Here is a 13,461-nt window from a genome sequence, read left to right on the forward strand (position 1 = left end):
AAATATCTTAACTATAGATTTCATGGAAGGTCTGAAATACAATTTTAAGACCACCAGGGAGGGGGTAAAGTGGGGCCTGTGTCCCAAAATATTTCCCTCACTGTGGCTGGTATCTGAGATTTTTTTTTCTAAGGGAAAGAAAATTTTCATTCTCCCACTAGAAATAAGACCTAAAAAGTCAGCATATTTGACGGAACTCATTGACTTAAATTCTCACTAAAGGGAAAGTGACTGATAATGTTTTCCTTTTATTGTTCACCATTTATGGGGAGAAAGAAAAGAAAGAAAGATGGCATTGGACAATTATAATGGACTGATGAGGAAGTAAAGTTTGGGGGAGGAGAAGGTGCAGAAATAGAAGGTTGGGACAGCAAATACTCTTTACCTACTTGAGTTTTGTCCAGGGGCCACTCGAGTATTACCTGGGGACAGCTCCATGATGCCTTCTTCCTTGATCCATTTCATTCACAAGATTCTATGAGAGTTTAGACTTAAATTCTTCAGATAAGGCCCTTGTGGCCAGTTCTTTTTTTTATTAATTTATTTTGATCTGTCAACAGTCACTTCCATAAGCTTTTGAGTTTTAAATTTTTCTCCCCCTCCCTCCACAAGACATCATGCAATCTGATATAGACTATACCTATACATTCTTATTAAACATATTTTCATATAAGTGATCTTATAAGGAAGAATTAGAACCAATAGGAGGAACCATAAGAAAGAGAAAACAAAACAAAACAGAAGAAAAAAATAGCTAATAGTATGCTGCGATTTGCATTCAAACTCCATAGTTCTTTCTTTGGACGTAGATAGCATTTTCCATCATGAGACCTTTGGAGATATCTTAGATCCTTGTATTGCTGAGAAGGGCTAAGTCTATCAACATTAGTCATCGTACAATGTTACTGTTACTGTGTACAACATTCTCCCGGTTCTGCTCACTTCACTCAGCATCAGTCCACGCAAGTCTTTCCAGGTTTTTCTGAAGTCTGCCTGCTCATCATTTCTTATAGCACAATAGTATTCCGTTACATTCATATACCACAACTTGTTCAGCCATTCCCCAATTGATGGGCATACTCTCAATTTCCAATTCTTTGACTTGTGGTCAGTTCTCATGGAGCAAGGGTGGCAGTTTTGTCCCAGGTTAGAAATTTAGACAGTGTCAAGAGAATTGATCGGGAGTATGATATAATCCCCCAGCTAACTACTCTATGTCCCCAGAAACTGCTTTGAACCCAAGGTATGCTTCCTTCATCTCACCTCTCCTTTGCATTTGTCTAGGAATTTAGGAGGTATAGTCAACATCCTGAATGTCCTCTTCTCCCTCCCCCTTCTCCAGTTCTACCTGATCTTCTCCTCCCTCCCTCCTAATGGAAGGTGCTGGCCTTATCCTAGGGAAGAAGTCTTCTTTCTGGTCAGGAAATTTAGAGAGTGCACATAGCATCCTCTCAAGCTTCCTCCCAAACCATTCCCCCCTGTGTGTCCCCTGCCCAAGGTGTACTCCAACTCCCCATTGCCACACTCCAGCTATAAAGTCTCCTGATTCTTATCCCAGGCACAAAGTTGCTTAACTTATGAGTTTTTTTTTTTATTAAAGATAAGTGAAAAAAGGGTGTTGGGTTGAGAACAGGGGATTCATTCCAACTCACTGTCAGGACTAAGTACAAATAGGAGGAAGGATTGTGGGGAAAACCCCAACTTTATTTTGAAGGTACAATGACTCATGTGTCCAAATCATAGAACATCTTTCATCCTTGATTCTTAAAGGGATTTAAAACCTATTCTTTATCCACATGTATCAACATTATATTCATTCTTCCATTCAACCTTCTTCTCCCCAATTCACAATCTATTCATCAGAGGTACATGAAGGCACAAATGATTATACCCATTTTATAGATTCAAAACCATATCTCTAAAAATTTGTTCAAGGCCACACAGGCAACAAATAATATTGTTAGAAAACAGATTTTTTGTAGGCATTGCAATATATTTCTTGTTTGAGGTGGGGAAGTGAGAGAGCTGGGAAGATGAAGTCTAAAAGGGGACATGATATTCTTAAAATGATGCCACCAGCTGTACAGAATTTCTGATCTCCCCTGTCAGTGACAACTTTCCCAAAAAACCTTACCTAGCATTGTATGTGCTCTGAGTCTCTCTAATGTACTTATCACATAATATTTTATATTATAGTTCATTATCTGTGTGTCTTATCTTTTACTAGACTGTAAACTCCATGAGGACAGGAATAGTGTCTTATCTAAACTTCATATGTCCTCCATGATCTACATGAATGTATGAATGGAATTATACAAATAAGGATTTATTCTCTGAATCCTAAAAATTACAGAACTATAGTAGTGGGATTCTTAAATCTTCAAACTAGTAAATTTAGGACAAATCATCTTATATTTCCATAGCACTTTTCCATTTTTAAAGCAATCTTTTGAAGGAAGTAAAAAGTATAAGGCATTATTCCCATTTTCCAGATTAGAAACTGAGTCTTGAAAAGGATTAAGTGTTATGTCAAGATAATCACACAGAACGAATTCCTGCTCTCCAGGAGTTTATAATTTAAGACAAACAAGGGACATGAAGTGATTCCATCCTCCCCCATCACTCAGTGAAAGCCTCAGTCATCTCTAATGGATGGTGGCACAGTGGGCCTGGTATCAGGAAGAGTCAGTTCAAATCTGCCTCAGACACTTTCTAACAATGTAACCTTGGGCAAGTCAATTAACCTCTGTTTACCTCAGTTTCCTCAACTGTAAAATGGAGATAAGAGCCTCTACCTCTCAGAGTTGTTATGAGGATAAAATGAGGTGATATTTGCAAAAGTGCTGGTACATATTAGGTGCTATTTAATATGTATTCCTTTCCCTTCCCCTCTATATCCTCCTATTTAGAAGGATCTCAGATAGCAAATGACTCAAAAGTGTATATCCTAAGCAATTGGGAAATGTGGTACCAAGCTCCATAAACATGGAAAAGTCAGGAAGGGGATATGGTGTTAGGCAGAAGATTGCCAATTCCTTTTGGGATGTTGAATGTGATTTGTTGGTGGTGTGGGATTTCCAGACAGAGATGATCTGAGGCTAGCTGGAAATCAGTCAACAAACATTTTATTAAGCACTACCTATCTCTCTGGCATTCTGGGAATAGAGTTCAGGAGAAAGAAAAGAGATGGAGACAGAAATTTGGATCTCACCTGCCTAGAACTGATGATTATATATAGCCATGGGAGTAGATGAGAAGGGTGAGGATAAAATAAATGAAGAAACAAATGAAGGATTAGATTGTGGTACTAATACTATTGTCTCAATGATGTTTTATTTTTATGTTTTTATTACTCACAGCAAATACATGCGCTGTTGATCTCATTAGATATGACTGAGTGTGGGGTTGTGTGTGTGTGTGTGTGTGTGTGTGTGTACATATTTTGGCAAGATATTACCTCACTCAATACTGGAAACCATAGAAAACTCCTAAAGCAAGCCCCAGAGAAGTTTCTGTATTCATTTATGAATGTAGGTCCTTAAGGATGTAAATCCTTAGGATTTAGGAGAGAAGATAGAGGATGGGATAGATGTGATGGTCAGCCTGAAAGTCACAGAATTGAACAGCTCTTGTTTGGCCCATATGTGCTGGGGCATATCCTGACTATACTATAGTTAGATGCCTGTTTCCTGGCCCTACCTATCTTTTGTCTTAAGTGTAAATTAAATCCAATGCTAAGTAAGTTCCCTGGGGGCCCAGCATGGCATAGTGGAAAGAGGGCTGATGCTGGAGTCAGAAAGACCTGGATTTTGTGAAAATATATCCATTAAAGCCTCTTTTTTGTTTTTAGGAAATATTAGAAAACAATATTAGGAAGATATAATCTGAAGTTTTGTGGACTCAGTCAAATGAAACATCATATAATTTTCCCTTGAATAGAAGACTTAATACCAAGGAGACAGTGCCCAGAACAGAAGTCTTTTAGTTTAACTTGAATCAAAGGCCCACACAGCTTTTAAAGGAGGATCTTATCAAGTTCAGGGAGGGTTCTTCCTTCCCTAGAAAGAATATTATCAGAGTGAACTTTGCCTTGTTTGTGGTGACCAAACCATGGGGAACATCCTCTTTAATCCAATTTAGTCTATTGAGTTTATCTTTGACCAGATTTAAAGGGAAATGATTTGGAGTAATTGGTTTCTGAAGATACTTTTCCTAGGGTGTGATATTAAGACTATTGTTCTGCCATAAGCAAATCAAAAGCCCTGAACACTTTGTATCTGGCATTACCTCTGTGTGGAATTTTGTCTTAAATTTCATAATCACTATAGAAAGAAAAAAAAATAGAAAACATTTCATATGTTAGGGAGATTTTCAATTAACTGGAGAAACTTTGCTCCTTTGAATCCCTTCCAGGCAGGAAGGCTTGTATATTAGTGTATTTTTAATTAGTAGTCTCTGACAGACATGCTAGCTGTGTGATCATGAGCAAACACCTTAACTTCTCCCATTGCCCCATCAACTCTATAGAAATTATAGATAAATTGATGATCTTCCTCAAGGTGGAGAGAATCTCCATACTATCAAGAATTCCCCACACTGAGATGAGATCACAGGTCTGGATCCAAAAAAAAGGTTCATGAATTTATTTTTTTAGCCCTTTAATCCAGAAATTGGCAGTCCCAGGGAACATGCTACAAAAGGCAAGAAGCAGTTTTTTAATTAATTAATTTTTAGTTTTCAACAATCACTTCCATAAGCTTTTAAATTTAATTTTAATTTAATTTAATTTAATTTTCTCCCCCTCCCTTCCTTCCTCTTTCCCCAAGATGGTATGAAATTTGATATAGGCTCTACATATACATTCCTATTAAACACATTTGCATACTAGTCATGTTGTAAAGAAGAATTAGAACCAATAGGAGGAACCACAAGAAAGAAATAAAACAAAATAGAAGAAAAAAAAGAGCAAATAGTATGCTTCGATCTGCATTCAAACTCCATAATTCTTTCTCTGGATGTGGTTAGTACAGTGTGTTTCTTAAAAGAAGCAAGCTATTCATAACAGATCCACAGTTTCAAATCTGATTCGCTTTTTTCTATTTTACTATGAATTTGTAAAAGCTCACTATATTAGGTGTTAAGGTCAAAATAAAAATAAACAAGGAAATAAAGGGGAAATCAGAGGGAGATTCAGGATGTTTTAATTATGAGTGCAGAGGTCCGAAACTGCCTAGAATGGTGAAAATCCAGGCTCATAGCCTAGGGTCTATAAACGTACTATGTTGTTTTTTTTAATATGTCTCAACTATTTCAATATAATGTTTCCCTTGCAATACTATGCATTTTTTATTTTCTGCGTGCATTTAAAACTAATTCTGAGATGTCCTTTGGTTTCACCCAACTGCAAAGGGGTCCATGACACCCCAAAAGTTAATAACCCTTGGACTAGAGAGAAGAAAAAAGCCAAGTTTCCTAAAGGCAAAAGCTAGGAGTGGGTGTACCTGGAGCCCAAACATTGAAAAGACTTGGTTTAGATGATCTCTAAAATACCTTAGGGAAGCTAGGTGGTGCAGTAAGTCCAGCCTCAGACATTTACTAGCTGTGTGACCCTGGGCAAGTCACTTAACACTCTTTGCTTCAGTTTTCTCATCTGTAAAATGAGCTAGAGAAGGAAATGGCAAACTACTCCAGCATCTTTGCCAAGAAAACCCCATGGACGTTGTCATGGAGAGCTGAACGTGGCTGAACACTGAACAACATGCTACCTTCCAACTCTAAATCCTAGGACTGGATCCTCCCGTGACAGAACAAGGCTAAAAGCAGCAGCTTCATCTAAAATTTGATAGGCAAACTAACCAGAAAAACCAAGAACTCAAAGCTGATAGACTGAACAGTGGGGTTCTTAGCTTTTTTATATGTCCTGGACCCCTTCTCAGAATAAATTCATAAGATCATTGTTGGAAAGATCATTGTTCAGTCCTTTTCAGTTGTGTCCAACTCTTCATGACCCCATTTGGGATTCAGATCTTCCTGACTCTAGGCCTGGTGTTCTATCCACTGAGCCATCTGGTTGCCCTAATAACAACAAAAACAAGTTTTTCCCATCCAAATTCACAGATTCTCTGAAATGTCAATTCAGGGCAAATTGATTATTGTCTAGGAATTCAGCAAAAGTAGATGCCTAACACAACTAACATATGGCAGTTAACTATAGGGTGGTCTCTGAAAGAAGTGGCCATTAGAATTCCACATAGGAGCTGGCTACCTGTCAAACTTCCTTCCTCAGGCCAAATTTATATCATTAACAAGGAAGAAGTTGGTACAGTGGAAAGAATGCTGGCTTTGGAGTCAAAGGACCTGAATTCAAATCCCAGCTCCGCCTTTTACTAAATTATTTTGTGACCTGGAGTCTCTAGGCCCCAGTTTCTTCATTAGTGAAATTATGGGGTAATTTCAGAGCTGGTCCAAATAGAAGATAGAAAATAAGACTGAACCTTTATTGGTAGAAGGAGCTCCCAAGGGAGGAAATTCCCTTTACCATTGCAAGTTGGCACCTTCTTTGCAATTTACAATCTGAGGGAGTAGCCTAGAGTACTGGGACATTAAGTGACTTGCCCAGACTTTCAGAAAGCCAGTGTCACAGGCAATACTTGAACCCAGATTTTTCCTGCCTTTGAGGCTAGCTCTCTATCCACTATGCATACCATGCAGTCTTGCCAAATAAATGCTGCCACTAAATACAAAGTTTTTGTTTTTCAGTCTTTTTTTTTCAGTTGGTTTTTTGCTTTGTTGTTATTCCAGCCATATCCAACTCTTTCATGGCCCCGTTTGGGGTTTTCTTGTCAAAGAGGCTGGAGTGATTTGCCATTTCTTTCTTCAGCCCATTTTACAAATTGAGAAAACCGAGCAAACAAGGTTAAGTGGCTTGCTCAGGGTCCCACAGTTAGTAAAAAAAGGCCAGATTTGAGCTTGGAAGATGTGTCTTCCTGACTCCAGGACTGGCACTCTCTTCACCCAGCTGCCCCAATCAAATGACAACTTCTAGAAGGCCCTTAGGGAACTTGACTTAGTGAATAGATAAGAATGATTTATAATTAATATCAGTTATTTAGACATGTATGCTTTCAAGATACTTGAGAATGCTTGGAAAGAGTTGTTCCACATTCCCCTTGCGATCTTTTTTTGTTTGTTTTTGAGGCAATGGGGTTAAGTGACTTGCCCAGAGTCATACAGCTAGTAAGTGTCAAGTGTCTGAGACCAGATTTGAACTTAGTTCCTCCTGACTCCAGGGCCACCTAGCTTCCCCTGCCCCGCTTGTGATCTTAAATGTATAGTAAGCCCATACCTCATGCAAAGCCCCTATAGTCACTCCTGACTGAGGCATTGGCAAAAGGATGTTTTTTTGGGTAACATTTGGTTGTTATATGTGTGATGGCCTGCAGGGGTGGGGAACCTATTGCCTTCTAAGGCCTTTGAGGGCCACACTTGAGGACCTAGAAGGCCACAGGTTCCCCAAACCCTGCTCTAGTCCAACCCCATAATTTCACTAATGAAGAAACCGGGGCCCAGAGACTCCAGGTCACAAAAAAAGTTAGTAAAAGGCAGAGCTGGGATTTGAATTCAGGTCCTTTGACTCCAAAGCCTGCATTCTTTCCACTGTACCAACTTCTTCCTTGTTAATGATATAAATTTGACCTGAGGAAGTTTGACAGGTGGCCAGGCCCTACATGGAATTCTAATGGCTACTGACTTTCAGAGGACAGGCAGTCCTTGTTCCCTGAACATTAAATAGAAGCTTGAGGCATTGAAAGGAATGATTTCCATTTCACTGAATTTTGTAGGAACTGTATTTTCCCTTCAGGCTTCCTGTTGCTCCTTCCCAGGTTAAAAGTTAATGGTGCCTGATCACTTTGTAAGCTCCTGTTATCCAAGGTGATAATACAAAATCTCAGGATGGAGTTCTCAATTTGACTTTATGACTTTATAAGCTTCTTATGCCTTTCCGAACTTTACCAGCAAATTGGCCTCCTTGCAAAAGGCCCACTCCAACACTAACCACCTCTCTTCTTACCCTCAATATGCCCTTTAGAACTTTTCCTTCGATTGGTTTATAACAACATAACATAAAAAACAGAGCACAAAGTATGTATTCATCACCTACTGTGCACAGATCACTTTGTGTTAGGAACTAGGAGAGATGCCCAGCTTAGATTAGGCATGGTTCCTGTTCTGGGTGAATGAATGAGCATTTATTAAGTTGCCTGCTATGGGCCAGGCATTGTGTTAGGCACGGGAGATGCAAAGCCAAAAACGGAGACGTTTCTGCTCTCATTAATCTTACTAATGGAGAAAGGACACCAACAAATAACTCAAAAGTGCATTAACCATGTGCAAAATAAAGTGATGCCTTGGAGAGAAGGTAGTTGCTGATAAGAAGGATCAAGGGAGTCTTTCTGGAGGTGGTGGTATTTGAGTTGGGCTCTGAAAGATATTTAATAGGAAAAGAGGGGAAATAAGGTGATTTCCAGCATAGGAAAACAGCAAAGAGGTGAGACAGCACAAAGCATGTTGGAGTAGGGGAAGGTCATTCCAGTCTGACTGAAGCATAGAGAAAATGGAGAGAATATGAGATAAGACTGGGAATGTAGATTGAGGCAACATTACATAGGGCTTTGCATGCCCAATTTGGGAAAAGGGGAGACTCTGAAGATTTTTCTTTTTAAGGTAGAGAAAAAGAGGCAACTAGTTGGCTCAGTGGATAGAGCACAGGCCCTGAAATCAGGAGGACCTGAGTTCAAATCTGGCCTCAGACCAAACACTTGACACTTACTAGTTATGTGACCTTGGGCAAGTCACTTAACCCCAATTGTCTAAAGAAAATAAATAAATAAAGCAGAGAAAAGACAAGACCAGGTCCACACCCATAAACCAGTCACCTCCTTAGTTTCTGATACATCTTTTGGCTTTTGTGGCCAAAACTGATCTCTGGAATTTACCACTGCCCTCTTCATAGTCATATTCAACAAACTTCTATTAATATTATCTTCCTTAACCATTCATGAAACTGTTAGTCAGTATTTCTTCCATTTTTGAGATTTCCTCCTGCCTTGGTTTTGTTGTTTTTATTGTTGTTTTGGGGTTTGGTTGTTTTGGGGATTTTTTTTTGAGATTACACACAGTCCTAATTTGCCCTACTTCTTCAACATGCTCACTAATTCACCTTCTTAATCCTTTAATGTTCATTCAACATTCTGTCCCTGACTCTCTTCTCTCCCTACTCTCTTTTCTCCCTTAGCAATCCCTGTAACATCTGCAAGGGGAGAAAACATATGAACTGGAGAAGGAAATGGCAACCCCCCCCAATATCTTTGCTAAGAAAACCCAATGGAATTTTACCTCAGTTTCCTTATCTATAAATGAACTAGAAAAAGAAATGGCAAACCACTCCAGCATCTTTGCCAAGAAAACCACAGAAGGGGCAGAAACGATTGAACAACATTTATTTTAAAAAGTGAAAGAAAATAGAAGAAAATGTTTAAAAAAGAAAACTAGTTCATTCAAGCACTTACTACCACATGCCTCTAACCTTAACATGTCATTTATTACTACCTACCTCAGAGTTATGAGGGAAATACTTTTTTAGTATAGGGTGGGACATGACTGAAAAGAACTCAACAATATGATCAGTTTATGATCTAAATTAGGTCCAACTTATAATCAACACTCCTCCCCATCCTGCTCCCTGTGAAATTTCATTCATTATGATAACAGTCTATAAAGTGAGGATCAGAAGATCATTTGTGACATAAATGAGATAATGAAGTAACTGAACACCTGTATAAATTCCCTCTGTTGATTATCTCCAGTTTATCTTGTGTGTGGTTTACATGTTGTCTCTCCCATTAGACTCAGTTCCTTGAGAGGGTGTTGGTTAGTAAAAGAAAGAAGGTCAATTTGGTTAGATCAATAGTGTCAAACTCCAACGGATAGGCATCCAATTTATACTACTGGGTAATTTTGCACACATTTTGCATGTGGGAGTAGATTGCAGGCCTGTTAGGAGAGGGCTGATTACAAGTAGACATTGTTTCCTCTGGGCATGGATATGAGTCTTACTTGTTTCATTAACTTGTGGATAAAATTGTTTCTATTCTGAGCGTTAGAAGCCTGTGTGCTTGTAAGAGGACATGGTGGTCATACCCTGTGTGTTTTACAGGGGTTTGTATGTCAGATGCTAAAGGTTCCTGGTCACTTGGCAGTAAGACAGAGAAGTCTCCCAAAGTATTTTGAGGTCATACATATCAGCCAGGAGCTTCTGATAAAAGGTTAAATACATATGTGATATACAGGGCTATACCTCTAAAATTGCATGGTTTGGTATAATGGAAAAGTCATTGGATTTGGAGTCCTGGGTTCAAATTCTGGCTACTTAATATTGTGACCTTGGCAAATCATTGCACTTTAGTGGGCTTCAGTTTCCTTATCCATGAATTTAAGTCATTAGATGGACTAGATGATTTCTAAATACTTCTAAATACAAATTCTAAATACTATGAACCCTATGCATATTGTGTCAACCAAATCACAATGCTTTCCATTCCTGCATCCTCTATCATTCCCTATAAGAGATAATAACTCATTTAAATAGTGCTTGAAAGTTTAAAAAAGTGCTTTCCTCATAACTCTGAGGTAGGTAGTAATAAATAACATGTTACGGTAAGCAGGTGGTAGTAAATGATTGAATGAACTAGTTTTCTTTTTTAAATATTTTCTCATATTTCACTTTTTAAAATAAATGTTGTTGTTTGTCTGCCCCTTTTGTGGTTTTCCTGGCAAAGATATTGAAGTGGTTTGTCATTTCTTTCTCTAAATCATTTACAGATAAGGAAACAGAGGTAAACAGGATTGAGTGACTTGACCAGGGTCACACAGCTAGTAAGTGTCAAGTGTTTGGTCTGAGGCTAGATTTGAACTCAGGTCCTCCTGACTCCAGGGCTGGTGCTCTATCCACTGAACCACCTAGCTACCCCTGAGGCTAAATTTGAACTCAGGAAGATGAGTTTACCTGAGTACAGGCTCAGAATTCTACCCACTGTGCCACCTAGATGCCCCCTTAAAATAAATAATATTACATAAAATTCAAAGAAGGGTAGTGTTGTATAGTGGTGAAAAGGCTAGCCTTAGGGTCAGGAAGACCTGGGTTCAAGACATTCAGGTTCACAACGTTGGTGTCATCTTCAACTCCTATTCTCTCCCCTATGTTTCTCATCGTTTAGCAAACCTTCACAGTTCTACCTTCACAACATCTCTTGCACCTGTCCTCTTCCTCACACTCTGCCTCCACTGTAGTTCAGATGTCCATTGCTTCTTGCCTAGACTATTCACGATACCCTCCAAACTGGTCCCCCTGAGACCTGAGACACTATAGCTGACTACAGTCATTTTCCTTTGGTTTAGGTCTGACCTACTCAGCAAACTCCAATGGCTCCCTATTACCTCCAGGATCAAATGTAAGCTGTTCTGCATGATATTTAAAGCTTGGTACACACTAATCACTAAATCTCCAGCCAAACTTGCCTTCTTAATGTTCCTAGCACATGACATTCTATCTCTGTGGCTTTACTACTTGTATTTACCTTGTATTTATTTTTCATATATCTTATATACATGTATGTATATATTGTGTCCCTCTATAGGGAATATAAGTTTCATGAGGGTAGGGACAATTTGTTTCACTTTGATATTTGTATCACCACCACTTAGAGGAAACCCATGGCTAAAGGAACCATCTCCTGGTGCACCTTACAAGTGACTCTTTCCAATTTCATGGTGATTTTATAGTGGCTGATGATAATTTATATCCTAAGTGCTCAAACATTATGTCTCACCTACTTTGTACTCCCTTTCTCACCCCCACCCCATGCAAACGTTCAGGGAAAGTATCTCACTCTCACCAATTGTCTTTTAGTGCCCTCAACTACTTGGGCAACTGGCCACTTGGTCGAATTACCCAGGACTACATATCTACCCCTCACCCCCACCAAATATAGAGGAGAGGGAATGGAAAAGAGCCCAACATCCTCAGTACCCAAGGTATGAGGAGAGATTTAAAATTTCATTGCAATAACTCTTTAGTGCAATTACAATATGTGTTCTCTCTCTATCTCTCTCTCTCTCTTAGGAACCTTAACTTCCTTCGAAGCACACCTCAGGTGCCACCTCCAACACGGGGCTTTGCCTGATTTCACCCATTGTTAGTGCTTTCACTCCTTGAAATTAATTTGTACAACTCTGCACGTACTTGAATTAATGGTGTATACCTTGTATCCTGTATAGAATGCAAACTTTTGAAGGCAGGACAATTCCTATTTTGGGTGGAGGGGTCCTTGGTTGGGACAGAAAGGCCATTTCATCCACCACCACCCCAATTTTACAGAGAAGGAAACTGAGACCCAGAGAGGCTAAATATTCATCTTTTATAAGCAGCACCCCAAATGCCTAGCACAGAGCCTTGAATGGGGCAAGTACTTAATAAATGTCTGTTGAACTTAATTGCATTGGATCTTGTACTTCACTTTCTCTTTTAAATTTTGTATCTTTGGGTTTTCCTATCACCTTCACCTGCACATATCTCTCCCGTCTCCAAGGAGTCATCCTTTGTGATAGAAAGAAAGAGAGAGAGAGAAATAGGAGAGGAGAGAGAAAAAGAGAGAGTTCAGCAAATGAACAACACATCAACTGTATCTGACAGCATGTGCAATCTCCCTCCACCCATCTGCAAAGAAAAGGAGATGCACCTCATCTCTTCTCTTCTGGTTTTTCATGGGGTATATTGGGGGGGGGAGAGAAGCTGCTTCCTTTCATTTTATTTTTTGGGGGGCTAGGCAATGGGGTTAAGTGACTTGCCCAGAGTCACACAGCTAGTAAGTGTTATGTGTCTGAGGGCCAATTTGAACTCAGGTCCTCCTGAATCCAGGGCCTCTATTCACTGCGCCATCTAGCTGCCCCCTTTCATTTTTTTAATTGCTGAAATTGATTTTGCATTTTGTTTCTCTGGTTCTGTTGACTTCACTTTGCATCAGTTCATATGTATTGCCATGCTGATTACATCCATGTATCAAAATTTATTCAGCCATTCATTCCCCCCACATACATTGTTTCCACTTTGTTACTGCAATGAGTGGGCTAATAATATTTGGGTGTATCTTTAACCTCCTTGGGTTGTCCAGTTCACTTTAAAATGTGTTTTTTTTTTAAAATACACTAATTTTCTTTCTGTTCACTATATTGAACTATTGTAGAGAATGAGTACAGGTGGACAAGTGAGGAAGATAATTCACCTTCTCCAAAAACAAAACTCAGAAATGTACAGATTTGGTTGGCTTGACTATAAATCCTTTGGATAAACTCAAGTTTACCTCCTAGCTTTAAACCACAGGTCGAGTAGTTGTGACCTCAGCA

At 39.2% G+C, this 13,461-nt stretch overlaps 1 protein-coding gene across 7 annotated transcripts in view; it reads left to right on the forward strand.

Annotated features, from left to right (window-relative positions):
• Positions 1-13,461, forward strand: part of LOC114026045 (solute carrier family 28 member 3-like) — a 135,582-nt gene that overhangs the window by 16,483 nt on the left and 105,638 nt on the right. For 5 of the 7 annotated variants that reach the window (XM_027839650.1, XM_027839651.1, XM_027839648.1 and 2 more), the window contains 3 exons: positions 11,458-11,510; positions 11,969-12,093; positions 12,182-12,253. The gene's annotated coding sequence lies outside the window, so the exon portion shown is untranslated. The remainder of the gene's footprint in view (positions 1-11,457; positions 11,511-11,968; positions 12,094-12,181; positions 12,254-13,461) is intronic. The other 2 variants (XM_027839652.1, XM_027839655.1) reach the window with 2 other exon arrangements.

This window comes from Vombatus ursinus, unplaced genomic scaffold (assembly GCF_900497805.2).
Source record: "Vombatus ursinus unplaced genomic scaffold, bare-nosed wombat genome assembly UNPS02014832.1, whole genome shotgun sequence".
Taxonomy (NCBI): domain Eukaryota; kingdom Metazoa; phylum Chordata; class Mammalia; order Diprotodontia; family Vombatidae; genus Vombatus; species Vombatus ursinus.